The sequence below is a fragment of the Palaemon carinicauda genome, chromosome 16 (genome assembly GCF_036898095.1).
Source record: "Palaemon carinicauda isolate YSFRI2023 chromosome 16, ASM3689809v2, whole genome shotgun sequence".
In the NCBI taxonomy this organism is placed as follows: Eukaryota; Metazoa; Arthropoda; class Malacostraca; order Decapoda; family Palaemonidae; genus Palaemon; species Palaemon carinicauda.
The window spans coordinates 69527575-69538929 of NC_090740.1; the positions used below are offsets into that span (position 1 = coordinate 69527575).

The 11355-nt window shown below is 44.2% G+C and overlaps 1 protein-coding gene across 6 annotated transcripts in view; it reads right to left on the bottom strand.

The window, feature by feature from the left end:
- LOC137655764 (uncharacterized) overlaps window positions 1-11355 on the bottom strand; it is a 38152-nt gene that overhangs the window by 24163 nt on the left and 2634 nt on the right. For 2 of the 6 annotated variants that reach the window (XM_068389889.1, XM_068389891.1), the window contains one exon: window positions 11274-11355. This exon is cut by the window's right edge and continues 29 nt beyond it. The exons of the other annotated variants lie outside the window; for them this stretch is intronic. The gene's annotated coding sequence lies outside the window, so the exon portion shown is untranslated. The remainder of the gene's footprint in view (window positions 1-11273) is intronic. 6 annotated transcript variants of the gene reach the window in all.

An 11355-nucleotide genomic window follows, 5' to 3' on the forward strand; every position in this document is an offset into this window, starting at 1 on the left:
TATTTACATCAGTTACATTTGCATTGTGGGGTGAATACTCTAATAGGTATCTTTCGACAGAAATGTTGGGTGGCGGGTCTACGTTCCATTGCGAAGCGAACCGTGCGGCAATGCCCCGAATGCAAGCTAGCCTTCCAGACTCTAACGAGACAGCCACCACCACCCCCCCTGCCAAAGGAAAGGATCACCCTCACAAAACCCTTCACAGCGGTCGGAGTGGACCACACAGCAGCTATTCATACAGAAACGCAGCCAGGATATATACTTATCATAACCTGCATGGCTAGCAGAGCCGTGTACCTTGACTTCTGTCCCTCTTTGGAAGCAGAAGAATTCGTATTGGCACTTAGACGGTTTAGTGCCACCCATGGTGCCCCACAGCTCATTATGTCCGATAACCATCAAACCTTCAAGGCAGCCAGCCACCTCCTGCAGGGACTTTACGAAGAAGATGAAGTCCAGCAGTTCCTGAGGAAAACTGGCATAAAGTGGCGGTTTCAGACGCCCCGTGCACCTTGGAAAGGTGGGTTCTTCGAGTGTTTGATAGGAGTGACGAAACGGACCCTCCAGATAGCCCTCGGAAAGAAGTACCTGCCGGACGCCCACGTGCTAACCCTCGTGAAAGAAGCAGAAGCAGTGGTGAATAATCGGCCGCTTATGTACAGCGGTGACAAGCGCGAGGATGAAGTTCTCACCCCCTCCCATTTGATAAGAGGACACCAAGTCCACTTCATGGCACCAATCTTACCGGACGACCATCTCAACGCAACCTTCACCTCTCGGAAGCTACGTGATCGTTACGTAAGATTGACAGATTCACTCAAAGCGTTTAGAGAAAGATGGAGAAGGGAATACTTGAGTGCCTTGAGAGCCCGGCACGACTGTCGGCCCGGGGAACCCTCCAAGCTGCACCCCGGAGACATTGTGCTAGTTAGGCAGGAGAATAAGAAAAGAGCGACATGGCCTCTGGGACGTGTCGTGGAGACGTATCCTGACGACGATGGAGTCGTACGTTCGGCTAAAGTGTTGTTTGAGGGTGTCGAGTCGCTGCGAGCTGTCAGCCACTGGTTCCCCTAGAAATAGCCCCCTCTGAGGATGACGATGGAGGAGAAGACGACGACGACGGCGATGACGGAGAAGAGGGCGCGTACAGTTCGACAGCCGGAATGCCAAGGATAGCGAAGACGTCTGGGGACGATCAGGGTATGGCAACAGCTACGACAACTCAACAACCAGCCACAGGAACGGACGACAACGACGAGAAAGGTGAGAACTATGCAGTTAGTGAAAGAAGTGAAAATGAAAATGAAACTGAATCAGAGCAGACGAACGCACAAGGACGTTCTTCACGCCCATTGAGAAGGGCTGCCGCGAAACAGCGAGAACTGATGGACTGTCTGCTGAAAGGTGACGATATATAAAACGTAGCTGTAAACAATGAGTGAAAAAGGGGCGTGTCCTATCTGGAAGGTAGGGAGGGTGGAGTTTGTGAGGTGTGCGTGAATCTGCGGAGGTTGGAAGTGCGTAGGGGGTGGAGAACGGGGACGGGATGGTCTCTCGTGCGTACAGACCGAGCGTTGCACAGAACCAACCCTCCCTCTTGTACTCCATTAAGTAACAGCCAGCATGTAGCAGCGCTATAGAAGTCTCGATTATTGTGAGTTGAGACAGACTGAATTTGAATTGTCATGTATGCATTTCTGCCATTTTCTGATTGTCTTAGGCCCATTGCCTAATTGCCTTTGCACTTGAATTGTTATGTATGCATTTCAGCCATTTTCTGATTGTCTTGGGCCCATTGCCTAATTGCCTTTGCACTTGAATTGTTATGTATGCATTTCTGCCATTTTCTGATTGTTTTAGGCCCATTGCCTAATTGCCTTTGCATTTGAATTGTAATGTATGCATTTCCATTGCCATTTTCTGTTTGTTTTAGGCCCATTGCCTTGCACTTGAATTGTGTGCATTTCCATTGCCATTTTCTGATTGTTTTAGGCCCATTGCCTAATTGCCTTTGCATTTGAATTGTATGCATTTCTGCCATTTTCTGATTGTCTTAGGCCCATTGCCTAATTGCCTTTGCATTTGAATTGTAATGTATGCATTTCCATTGCCATTTTCTGTTTGTTTTAGGCCCATTGCCTACTTGCTTTGCCATTTGAATTTTGTAAAATGTGTGTGTACATTATCACTGATTTCTGCTGTTCCTTATGTGTATTATACACGAGTACATTAGGATTGATAGGCCCATTGCCTAATTTGAACTGTTGTATGACTATGTATATTATTGATTGTGTTTATTACCCCGGGGTAACATTGCTGTGTTGTATATTGTGCGTACTCTGTTCGAGTCGTTGCGGAGCGCTACGCAGCGAGCCTAACAGTCTCGGAGTAAGTCACTCCCCCCCACCCCGAGTCCAGCCCCATCCAATTGACCGACGTTTCATCGCTCCTTATTTTGGGGCGTGGAGGATGTCGGGAATTTCGACCTGATCAATCGAAGTTCCCGCCATTTGACTCCTCTTACGATTACGTCAAATTGGAGGGAGAGGAGAGAACTCGCGGGCGAATGAATGTCGTTCAAGACGAGAATGTTTAGAACCAAAAAGAGAAACCGCCTGGTAGGGGAGGTGCTGAGACTAAAGAAATCAATCACTTGTAATTTAAGATTAAGAAAAATAACGTCATTCTATTGTAACATGATAAAAAAATCCAATCTAGAAATTTAGGTTCAGGAAAAATTGCGCGAGAAAGGTGACGTCGGAGGATGCCGAGGCTTGCTCTGTCTCTTTGATCCGACGTCCCCAACCACAGTAAGTCCTATCTAATTGTTCTCTCTCCCCACCCCTAGTGTACCCAGGTCGGTTTCCATGTAGGTCTTGATAGAGTTATTGTAAAGTTTGTATCTGTTAATATTTTGTCGATCCTTGTGCCAGGGGATCAGTGTTATTGTGTAAAGTACGTCTAAAGGTCTTGGTAAGAGGTTTATCGAGATAACTATAAATTTTCAATTAATTTTGCTAAAATCTTGAGTCCGATGCGGACATAGTTTTTTTCGGTCACGCACATGTTCTTGTATGTCAAGTAAAGGTTCATCTTTCATGTTTCTCGTATTAGATTATTATTTTTATAATAAAATTTGTTAAAATATAGCCATATTCTATTTACTTCCCCAGTGGTTTTGTGAAGTGAGTCCTTCAGACATTGTGATCAGCCCAGTACATCGGGCTATTGAGTATAAACCGGTGAAATTTCGCCACATGAATGCAGAATCAAAGCAAAGATAATTATACACAATCGTTCATCCAGACAGGGGCGTCTCTCTTCCTTGGAGGCCGTACCTTTGGCGCTGCTGAAGGAAACTTAGGTTCATGCTCCACTTCGTCGTCGGTAGGAGTGGCTCCTATTGCGTCATTGACGGGCAGTTCAGTGACCTTGAGGTGTCTTCTGTTCCTTATCAACTGACGCCCGTCGCTCACTACCATCTAGTCTTACGATGTACTGTCTATGAGGTCGTTGCTCGACTATGATTCCCAGCCTGTCCCAGGCCTTTGTCATCTGGTTCTGAACTAACGTGTGTGCCTGGCTGTAAGGGCGTTAGCCTCCTGTTGCTGCCGCTTTCAATTATCTTCTCATTTTTCTCTGCTACCTGGAATTCTCTTTTTCTAATGGATTTTCTCCAGTATTGGTCTATCATATAGTTGAGTCTTGCGGTCGGTACACCATCCCGTAGCTGTCTCCCAATTGCCAATTGCGCCGGAGATTTATTTATACTCCTCAAGGGCGTGTTCAGGTGTTGTACCATGGCCAATGATACCTTGTCATTATCGAGGCTTCCAGTCCCGCTGATACTTGTTTTAATTATCCTTTTTGCGGATTTAACTGCAGCCTCGGCTCTCCCATTTGACTGCGGGTAGTGGGCCGATGATAGGCGTATGTCAACTCTCCATCTCCTGTAGAAGGTCATCATATCTTCACTCACCAGGTTGGTGCCGCCGTAAACAATTGTTCAGGTGCTCCCTATCGAGTGAAGTAATGCCTAAGTTTTGTCATGACCTTTGCAGATGAGGTGCCATTGGGGAAGTGGGCTATTTCTAGCCAGCCTGTGAGCCTGTCACAATATGCCATATACATGGTCCTTCGAGCTGAAACAAGTCCGTGACAGTCTGTTGGAACAGATACTCTGGGGCAGGAGTCATTTTCATGACTTTGGCAGGCAGTATTGGTGCGTGGGCGTCGCACGATGTACATCGTGAACGATGATGCTGTGTGGAGAATTTTTATCTAAATGGTTGAGTGGGAACTTAGTCCAGGAAAGTCTCCCTACGGCAATTACCCAAAGCTCAACAGGGGAGGATAATGAGCACTTACTCTTGGGACACAAACGCCCTGCTAATACTTTACTGCCATAGTTCACTAACCTTCACTCTTAAATACAAAGGGAGGCAATTTTACTGTCCAGAGGCCGGAGAACTCCACACGTTAAATTGGAAATAATTTATGACCTACTCTAGCTTTGTCAGGGCTAGAGTCATCTCACTCTAAGGCTCTGTTACGACTCCGTCCCAGTGACCCCAGTGAGATGCTGTACAGGTATCTTACGTTAATGCAATTAGAGACAATAAAAAAAAGGGGGAACAGTGGAGTATAAAAGTATAAAGTAAAGTTAAATGGGGATCTTCACCTTCAAAGCACTAAGTTAAAGAGCGTACACTCGCTGATACCAACTTACCTATGTCTAGAGTAGGTTACTCTCAACACCTTGGGTACTTCTGACCCGTCCCATAGTATAAATTGGTAAAATTCATATAATGTGGTTAAAGATACCAAAATGTGTAATCTATTTCAAATGATTCATTACAGTAAAAAGGGATGGAAATAACTCTATGATTTTAACACAACAAAATTAAAAATTGGAAAAATATCAGTAACTCAACTATAAGTTTTCATATGATAAAATGAATAAGTGAATTTACAACACAAAAAAATTGAAAATGTTAAACGGAATTAACTTGTGGATTAACCCTCAAACAGAATAAATAAGAGTCGAAAAATTCTGATCAACAATTTGTGCGGTAGGCTGCTGTGAGGTCCCAACATGTGGTCAGTAACCTCAAGCAATTACCAAGATCAAAAAAAATATGAGTACATTAATTTCCATGCACGCAGCCCGAAAGATGTAATGCCAAAATAATACCTAAGCTTAGCTTATGAGACAAATAGAAACTTATCTAAAGGGGGAATGGCCATTAGTTAAACTCACAAAGTTTTATATGTTGTGGGCGCCCGTGTCTTAAATGTGGCGGTCTTCAGTTTGCTCTCTAGGCCTACAGCACTTATTTTGCAGAGTCAACGGTCCCCTCCAACTAGCCCCCAAGACGGGAACCGACGTGCTGTAGAATTAGCTGATTTGCACTGACACTGGTTATCTGCTTGACCTCCTCTACGTAATCTTGATTAGTTATGGTGTAAGGGGACAGGCTAGTGATGGAGAGTGGGAGCACGAGGTTGACATTGGAGCCTGACTTGGCAGCTCCGTTCAGTACCATGGCCTGTATGTTTGTGAGGTCGAGTTCAGGTCAGCTGCTTCCTCCTTCCTTCCCCCAAAAAAGTGTATCTTGGTGCGTAGGCCTACGGTCTTGAGGTGCCAACTCTCATTTAGGACAGGCTTGAAATACTTGTGAGGTGAGTTTTAAGCAATACACTTATTTAGAATGCAAGGAGAAATCTTGCAACTCCAGGGGACAAAGATAATCCTAACTCTAAACATCTGGCATACAGAATAAAAAATGAAACTAAAAGGTAATTTAGCAAGTAGGGCTTACGTGTGTGGACAACCATACCTCCAAGACTAGCAGACTTGAGTTGTAGTTAAGAGATTTAAAATACCTAAATACTTAAGGTAGAATAATGAATACAAAAACACAAAAGTATTAATCTTGGGACACTCGCTTAAGAAAGACACATTACTCACATTTTTCCCTGCCGTGACGTCACGAACAATAACAAAGTCTACATATAAACTAGGAAGAAGAAGAGTAGTGAAGAAAATTCTTCACATGCTGGAGGTCACCCTCGAATCCCGGCTAATAGACTGAATGTTTCGCTCTTCTCAACATTGTATCTAGGCCTTGATGTCTAGCATGGAGGTTGGCGGTTATCTGGTGGCGGAGCCCTTCAGGAATGACAAGGCAGATGCAGTTGTCGTTGAAACATTATGTGACCAGGTTGCCAGATAGAGAGACGTTCTCTAATGCCGTAGAAGGGCCTCAAACATGCATTTTCTTGAGATTTCTTCTGGTTCCAGTCCCCTACAGTCACTCGAGCGACTAGTAGCTGTTATGCTGGGGCATCCAGGGCTACCTCTTCAACAGTTTTCTCTTCTAGGGTCCACTGCTCCTGTAGGTTTTCTGTGATTGCTGACACTTTAGCAATCGTTAATTCTTCATTGAAGCTCGCATCCTGTCTATCTGGCATCGTCCTCAGGCTAGGAAATCGAGAGAGGAAGTCAGCAGTATGATTTCTCTTGCCTGGTAGGTATTTAACGTTGAAATTATACAATAATGTTTTCTCCTTTAATCTAAATAGTCTGGGGTTGGTAGTATCGCCGAGACTTCTATTGCCTAGTAACTTGACTAAAAGGCGGTGGTCCGTGACAACGGTTAAGTTCAGGCAGCATACCCCTAACCACATTCATCACACCTTAGGGCAGGTACCAATACCGAAGGACACACAGATGGGACATTGTTCTGCCTCCGACGCATATACACGCCATTTCAATGATGCCATTGAAGAAGTACCCAGGAAGTTTAAGTGTGTGGACGTCAAACTTCTGTATGATTCGAGCATAGAAAGCGCCTTTCGGCATGTGTATGATATCCTTGCTGTCTGTGCATACAAAGTCATCACTTTGAAACCAGAAAAATTCAAGTTCTGCAAGGAAGAAGTGGAATTCGTCGGATTCAATGTCGGCTGGGACTCCTACAAGCCTTCAGAAGATTATTTATCTGCCATCAAAAGTTTTTCTATGCCCTAAAAACCCACAACATCTGACATCAGGTCATGGTAGGGTTTTGTCAATCAGCTGGCCCCCTTCCACACAACAGCGCCCATCATGACCCAGTTTAGAGACCTGCTGAAGAAGCCCTCAGGCAAACAGGTCTATTGGGATGAAAAGCTTCAGGAGAAGTTTCGTCAAGTGCAAGATATCGTCTGCAAGTTGGCCAAGGATGGCCTCAACTACTATGACAAGCTGCAGCCGACTGTTGCAGTCACTGACTGGAGTAAGGAGGGCGTGGGCTTCATGTTAAAATGAGGCTGCTTGTAGCGCCTAAGCGCCGCCCACATAAGTGACGTCATTGTCCACGTCACAGGCTATCTGTATTTCCTTCCACTGTGAATCAGTTGCAATGAAGATACAAAACCATGCTGACTATCATTTCCTCATCCTGCCTAGCTTAAGATCTAACATGGCGCAGTGAATGAAAAAAAAAAAAGAGGACCTACAGTAATAACCATGGCACAGCATGGCACCACCGCCGAGACGACCCTCGTTTGCAACCCCTAGGGGCAGGATTGCAAGGATAGGAACCTCTGGAACCGGTGGCAGGATATCGCCGGCTTCCATGCTGCAGGCTCACCACGTGTTACAAACGCAGTAATAAGCCATCTAGAATCTTCAGGCTGAGATAACAGTGTTGTCACCCCAGGGTATCAATGTCCCCCAACCAAGGATCCCTTCGTCAGCAGCTCCAGAAAAGTGCGAGGCTGAGGTGTCCCCTGCAGCCTTCAGGTCTTGGAAACAGTCAATAGAGTGTTGGTTGCAACTATGCAAGTTGAAGCCTAACGAAGCAGTTCATCACATAAGGCTGCATTGTGTTCCGATATTGCAACGTGCCCTCGATTCTAGGTATACTGACACCCAGTGGAGTGCCCTGTCTACTGAAGGCGCATTCAATACAGTTAAGCAAATGGTAGTGAAAGCTTCTAACCAAGTGGTGCAGTGGCTAGAGTTTTTTATTTGGCCCAAGAGCCTAGTGAGTCCTTCAATGATTATTTTATTAAGTGTACGCAAAAGGCTACTGATTGTGCATTCACATGTCCTAATTGCAATCATGATTTATCTCAATATATGCTTTTGCGTAAGCTCATGGTAGGCCTAATTGATAAAGTGCTCAAAAGGCAAGTGTTTCAGTCATGCAATAATATTCGTGATATCGACTCCCTCAGTGTCATGCCCATGATGACGTCCTTCCTAATAGGGCATGGCTTAGCAGCTCCCCAAGTGCAGCTGCTGTCAGTGGGTTCGAGGAGGAACACCATTGTGACAGGAGAACCTCTGTAAAAGTACAATCGTGTCTTTGTGGTAATTGTGGTACTCGTCATACCCCTGGATATTCCTCATGTCCCGTAAGAAAAATGACACGTTACGGGTGCGGTAAAACCGGTCACCTGAAGAAGTGTTGCAGAGGGCGGAGTGCCAGGAATAACGTTAGTGGTCTGGCAGCGGAGTCGGACATAGAAGGTTCAGTGATCGCGATTGTCGTAGTGGCAGAGGCAAGGTCGCAGAATGGGCCGTCCGTGCAATCCACTATTCGTGTCGATGTATGCTTGGCCAACCTGGGAGAGTGGTTCTGTGTCCGAGCGGTGACGGACACTGGTGCCCAGGTTTGTGTTGCAGGACCCGCTATTCTTGCGACGTTGAACATAAAACTAGCTAAGCTGAGGTTAAAGGGAGGATTACGAGACTTTGCCAACCTACATCTGAAGTGTTTAGGGTCGATCTCTTGTACCATATAATACAAGGGGAAGCACACAACCAGGAAGTATACTTTGTAAAGTCCTTCATTGATTTTTATTTAACCCTGGATGCTTACAAGAAACTTGGTCTTGTGCCAGAAACGTTTGCTGACCACGCCCCCTTCACGGACTCTGCCCCCATAGCAGCATGTGCAACCCATACATTAGCTGAAGCAACCGATCAACCTGCAAGACCGACGACCATTCTGTTTCCCCCAAGTGAGGAGAATATTACCAGATTAGAAAACTGGTTATTAGCCCATTTTTCAAGTACGACTTTCAACACCAAGAGAGAACCCCTCCTGATAATGGATGGGGAACCCCACCGAATCCACTTATTACCTGACGCAGTTCCTTACGCCTGCCACACACCTGCGTCGGTACCTAAGCACTGGGAAAAGGAGGTGAAAGCCCAGTTGGAGGAGGACGTCAAGAGAGGGGTCTTACAAAGAGCTCCCCCTGGAGAGCCCATAGAATGGTGTTCACGTATGGTGATTGTGGCCAAGAAAACGAGGCAACCAAGGCGTATGGTCGACTACCAAAAACTCAATGCAAGTTGTAGAAGGGAGACGTACCATACCCCTACGCTCTTCGATATGGTATCCAGCATTCCCCTTTGCTCATACAAGACTGTATCCGACGCCTATTGGGGATTTCACCAGGGAGAACTGGACAAGGAAATACAGATAGCCCGGGACGTGGACAATGACGTCACTTATGTGGGCGGTGCTTAGGCGCTACAAGTAGCCTCATCTTAACATATCTTACACGTAAAAAGACTTATGTCAGCCTGTTCAACATATAAACATTTGCTGCAACTTTGAACTTTTGAAGTCAATCAATTTAACTACCAAACGATTAGGAAGATCATATAATAATAATAATAATAATAATAATAATAATAATAATAATAATAATCAGGAATAAGAAATTCAAAAAATTAAGATGAGAATCAGCAGCAGCTGAGCAATACTCGAAACAAGGTAGAATGAAAGAATCAAAACACTTCTTCAGAATAGATTGATCACCGAATGTTTTGCAAGACTTTCTTAATAAGCCTTTTTTTTTTTTTTTTTTTTTTTTTGCAGGTGAAGAGACAAACCTAATGCTTTTCTCAAAAGTAAGTTTGCTGTCGACTATCACACCTAACATTTTAAGAGTCATGCAGAGTTAAAGAAACATTATCAGTGCTGAGATCCGGATGTTGAGAAGGCACAGTCCTCGACTTTGAGTTTTGTTAGGATTTAACTTCATGCCCCATAATTTGCATCATATACTAATTTTAGTCAGATCTCTCTATTAAGGGATTCAGTAATCCCAGATATACACTCAGGTAATAGAATTGATTCAAAGAGAGTACTATCATCTGCATATGCAACGAGCTTGTTTTCTAGGTCCATGTGTATATAGTATGAAAAGTAATGGGCCAAGAACACTACTCTGAGGGACGCCAGATATCACATACCTATGGTCACTACGGTGTCCATTAACAAAAACTCGTTGCAATCTATTAATTAAAAAATCAGTAATGATGCTAAGAAAAGACTCACCCACTCCTAGCTGTTTAAATTTGAATACAAGGGCCTCATGATTAACACGATCAAAGGCAACACTAAAATCAGGGCCAATCGTACCAACTTCCTGACCACAATCAAAGGATTTTTGTACACCATTGGAGATTGTAAGAAGGGCATTACATGCACCAAGGGCTTTAAGAAAGCCAATTTGCAAACTAGGGAACAGATGATTACCTTCAGCAAACCTATTTAGACGTTTTTCCAAAGGACAATATGGGAGTTATGGAAATTGGGCGGTAATCAGCTTGACTTCAGCTACCACAATTCTCCAACAAATTCTAAAATAACCTCTTGCTGATATTTTGCGGAAAATAACAGATATCTTAGATGCTAAGAAATTTGCAGTCTTTATAAAAAAAAAAGGAAAAATACCATTTGGGTCTACACCTTCATAAGCATCAAGGTCCATCAAGAGAGCTTCTATTTACGAGATCGAAAAGCTGAAGTTTCTCCTTACTCTGCTTATTGTTAAACACATCAGCCAAAAGGGTTGCCTTTTCCTTTGGACAGTGAGAGACAGAGCCATCTGGCTTAAGTACAGGAGGAACTGTTACGTCTAGACTAAAGAAAAGAAACAATTCAAATTATAATTACTCTCTGCACGGGAGGAAACTGCAACTCTTGAGAGGATCGACAAAGAATGAAAAGAATTGGTTATAATACATCATTGAGGAGGAGTAAATAAAAAAATATCGTTTTTATAGGAAAGAAATGATGATGCGTCATCCAGAAAAAAATAATTACCAGATATGAAAGTCTTGAGAGGCAGTGGTGTAGCTAAGGGGAAGAAGGGGTTAGAGACTTTTTGAAAATCGCCGGCCTCCAAGAGGGGAGGTAACAAAGCAAGGTCAGAAAATAAAATCATGTTAGTATGCATACAATTTACTACCAACTCACCTTGATAGGGGAAGGGGACTCTCTTTACTAACTCAACACCTAGGGTCCCCAAATCTCTAGCTACGCCCTTGATGAGAGGATA